The sequence below is a fragment of the Sander vitreus genome, chromosome 12 (genome assembly GCF_031162955.1).
Source record: "Sander vitreus isolate 19-12246 chromosome 12, sanVit1, whole genome shotgun sequence".
Classification (NCBI taxonomy): Eukaryota; Metazoa; Chordata; class Actinopteri; order Perciformes; family Percidae; genus Sander; species Sander vitreus.
The window spans coordinates 8,323,781-8,328,711 of record NC_135866.1 but is presented as its reverse complement, the minus strand read 5'-3'; positions in this window follow the sequence as shown (position 1 = coordinate 8,328,711).

The following is a 4,931-nucleotide window of genomic DNA, read 5'->3' as shown; positions in this document are numbered from 1 at the left end:
AGGGGACCACTAAGGTCTATATAAAAGAGACTTCAGATACAGTATTAGGGGACCACTAAGGCCTATATAAAAGAGACTTCAGATACAGTATTAGGGGACCACTAAGGTCTATATAAAGAGACTTCCAGATACAGTATTAGGGGACCACTAAGGTCTATATAAAAGAGACTTCAGATACAGTATTAGGGGACCACTAAGGTCTATATAAAAGAGACTTCAGATACAGTGATAGGGGACCACTAAGGTCTATATAAAAGAGACTTCAGATACAGTATTAGGGGACCACTAAGGTCTATATAAAAGAGACTTCAGATACAGTATTAGGGGACCACTAAGGTCTATATAAAAGAGACTTCAGATACAGTATTAGGGGACCACTAAGGTCTATATAAAAAGAGACTTCAGATACAGTATTAGGGGACCACTAAGGTCTATATAAAAGAGACTTCAGATACAGTATTAGGGGACCACTAAGGTCTATATAAAAGAGACTTCAGATACAGTATTAGGGGACCACTAAGGCCTATATAAAAGCATCCAAAAAGCAGCATGTCATAGGACCTTTAAACATGTTGGGAAACATGCCTTTTTGCTTTGTTGATGAGACACCACTTTTCATGCCTGTAGAGTAAATATGAAGCTACAGCCAGTTAGCTTAGATTAGCACAAAGACTGGAAACGGGGAAGCTAACCTGGCTCTGTAAAACAATACACCTGCCAGCTTGTTTAACCTGCACACAAACCAAAATGTTTAAATGACACGTTATGGTTTTTATGGGAGGTTATATAGAGTAACTATTTCACGGCAGAGCAGAGCAACTTCCTGGAGTCCTGTCATGTTGTTAATTAGTGGCTAGTGGTTGGATTTTGTTGGACAGAGGAAGGTCAGCTTTTTCCCCATGTTTCCAGTCTTTATGTGAAGCTAAGCTTACTGGCTGCTCGATTCAACCTCTAATGTACCATACAGACATGAAAGTGGTATCGACCTTTTCATCTAGTTCACGGGCAGGAAGGGAATAAGCGTATTTCCAAACATGTCAAACTATTCCTTTATAAAAGTGCACCTTTGTTGGCTATAAGATGCCTTCAACAGGAGGACCACCACTGTTCAGTTTCTCTGCATGACATCAATACAGCTTATCTTATCTTAGCTGTTTTTGAACTGTAGAAAAGTCCATGTCCAACAGAGGTGGCACAGAGACAGATGTGTGTGACACATCAAGCCAGATAAGAAGTATGGTTTAAGAAACAGGATACCACACAGAAGATTTCTCTGACCAGTCGGACAGAAAGGCGACATCAAACCCTGCAAACACACCGCCAATTTTTTAAATTTTTTATATATATGACCTTGTGTGACAGTGAAGACCAAATTGCTTAATTTTCTGGTTTCCCTGGTAACAGCTGATGCATGTGTGTGTGCGTGTGTGTGTGTGTGTGTGTGTGTGTGTGTGTGTGTATGTGTCTGTGTCTGTCTTTGGACCTCTGCTTAAATGTGTGCGCTTTGGAATGTGGGTCTGTGTGTTGTCACTAGCGACAGGTAAAGTGAGGTTTTGCCAGAGACAATTGGGAGTCGGCAGTCATTTCAGGGAGACCGCTGTTCCTGAAATGAGCAGAGACAGAATCCAAACCAAGCAATTAAGGAAAAGGTCATGCTGGAAAGATAGTCTCCTATTTCATGACGGAGGGGAAGCGCGCATGCACACACACACACACGCGCACGCACGCGCACACACACACACACATAGTAAGTAGTATTACTATGCTTGTGAGGACACTCAGTGAATGCATTAATCCCCTACAGCAGCATTTGACTTTAACAACCTCCACTGCACGTTTAACCTTAACCCTGATTTTACCTTCATGCTTGAACCCAAATCCCAACCGACAAAGATCCCTTATTATGCTCACGTTCAGGTTTATACTTGTATTAGGTTTATACTTGTATTAGAACATTTTTACATGCTGTAATGTTCAAAATCTAGGGCTGTCAAACGATTAAATTTTCTTAATCGCGATTCATCGTTGAACTTCTATAGTTAATCGCAATTAATCGCATGTTTTATCACATGATTAAAATTCTATTATTTTGCATTTCAGAACTGTTTTTAAGTACATATTAACAATGGAAAGCCATTCTTACCAGTGTATCTTGATTGGGAATCAAATGAATGCAAAGAAAATGACTTTATGAACTTGATTTTAAGATTTGTATTTGTTTATTATATATTTAATCTAGTCACACATTTGAATCTAGAGTCAATATTAGGGTTGGGTATTGTTTGGTTTGGATACCAGTGCTAAAGCGGTACTTTTTAAGAAAGTAAAAAAAAAAAAAGAAGGGTACTAAACAGTTAAAGAATGGCTTGTTTATTGCTAAAGCCATATCGTCAAAATTAAATGTTTAATAATAATGTAATCACTATAACAATAACTTATTTCACTAGTAAATAGCTGTTGAATGACAAAAACCACCACCAGATGGGAAAAGGGCATTTAACAACAACTTTGAATGCACCACGAGGCTGTAAATTACCAGTTTCAACGCACCATCTGTGTTTTTCCGACAACAGCAGCTGCAGATTGTTACATCCCGGTGTCGGAATCCTCTACAGTGAAATACAGACAAACTTTACACCGTTTAGCGTTAGCTGTCAGCATTTTAGCCGTGTTTAATCCAGCTACTAGCTAGCGGTAGGCTAACGTTAGCTTCTGTCGAGTATAGTGTTAACTAGCGTCACATGCAGCGGGGTTTCTGTTTCCTGTAACGTCTGTTTCAGAGCAGCAGAGAGAAGTGCAGGCATATCAGTGGCACCAGAATGAGGCACCGAAATCCGCGTTGCTATTCCTGCAGCAGCAGGATGTTACGAGGAAGTACGGCAAAATAGTAGCCTGTTAGGCACGACGCAAAGCTGAGTGAAGTGAAAATAAATTAATAAATGGTGGTATGCGATTAATACGATTTAAAAAATGAACGCATTATGCTCGACCCTTAATCGCATCGCGATTAACGCGTTAATGCTGACAGCCCTATCAAAAACACATAATTATTCTCATACTGTCTGTCTGAATATACCTGTATTCATCCTCTGTCTGAAATGCTCCGTTTTAGGGCCTCTCTCTTTAAGACCCCTCCCTAAAAAGCCCAGTCTGCTCTGATTGGACAGCATTTTCGGGTCCTCCGCATCGGCACTCTTGGCGCGGCGTCTCTACACTGTCATTGCATCCGGGGAATGACTGTAACGGCACTGTAGCGCCACTTTCTACCTATACTATAGCATAGTTGTGACATCACAACCGTACAGAGGTCCTGACGGCTTGTTTAAAGGGGTGATAGAATGCAAAACCAATTTTACCTTGTCATTTTCAGCCCAACCAATGTTACATACCCTGTTAGGAGACCTTACGGAACAGGGTGAAATACCCTATATAATCATTCTATCACCCCTTTAAAGGCGCAGTTTCTGAATACGAGCTGTGTGCATTTCTCTGTGGATTCACAGACCTTTAAATAAGAAGTGGTGACCAGCAACCACCCTCACTATGGCTACTTTCACTTATTTTTATATATTTGGTCCTCATAAGAACAGATTAAGAAACACACACACACACACACACACACATATTAGGGCTGGGCAATATATTGATATTATATCGATATTGTGATACGAGACTAGATATCGTCTTAGATTTTGGATATCGGAATACCATAAGTGTTGTCTTTTCCTGGTTTTAAAGGCTGCGTTACAGTAAAGTGATTTCATTTTCTAACCCTTACCAGACTGTTGTAACTGTTCTATTATTTGCCTTTACACACTTAGTCATTATATCCACATTACTGATGATTATTTATCAAAAATCTCATTGTATAAACATTTTGTGAAAGCACCAATAGTCAACACTACAATTCCGTTGCGGTATCGATAGAGGTATTTGGTAAAAAATATCAGGATATTTGATTTTCTCCATATCGCCCAGCCCTAATATATATATATATATATATATATATATATATATATATACTATATATATATATATATATATATATATATATACAGAGCAACACAAAAAGTGGCAGTGTAGATTCAGTTACACGCATGAGAGCACTCACATGCTCAGTTCAGGCACAAAGACGAACATCACTTTTGTACATTTGAAAGCCAGTGTCCCATGTCGAAGGGTAGTTAAGATGGTGACATTTCACCAGAAGGCTTTTTAATGAGACGTGAATGGTGTAACTGAAGCAGGAAGGGGGATCCTGCTGCATTCTGTGGCATCAGTTAACAACAGAGGAAAGGGCAAGGGGGGGGCTACAGGGATTATAACGTGCATGGGAAAGAATCATGGACAGGCAGTAGGGAGAAAAAAGTGAGTTATTTAGGGATACAGGAGAAATAAGAAAGTGAGAGTCAGCGAGAGAAGGGAGGGAGACGCAGTGGGGAAAGGGGAGAGACACTCAGCTGAGCGAGAACACAGAAAAGTCATAACCCAGATTCAATTAACGTCTGATTGCTGTTCTATTGCTGTAATATTATACAGCTGAGAGCGGTTTCATATTTCAAACAAAGGCCAAGCATCAGCCTCAGTTATGATCTCCCTTACACATACACTCATTCACACACACACACACACACACACACACACACACACACACACACACAGTATAAAGACACTCAGAAACAGAAAATGGTTTGCTCTCACTCCAGAGGAAAGGAGAATGAAAAGAAAAGAAGTGATGACATCAACAAAAAGTGTGTGTGCATACGAGATGGAGACAGAGAGTGTGAGAGAGCATAAAATGGCACTCAGTCAACAGAAGCTTCGGAGGGCTGAGTGACAGCCTATTTGTTTGGGATGATGAAGATATTTCCATCCAGGCAGCCATTTGTAGCGTTAGTGCCTAGGACAGCCTGTCAAATCTGCTTTAGCTT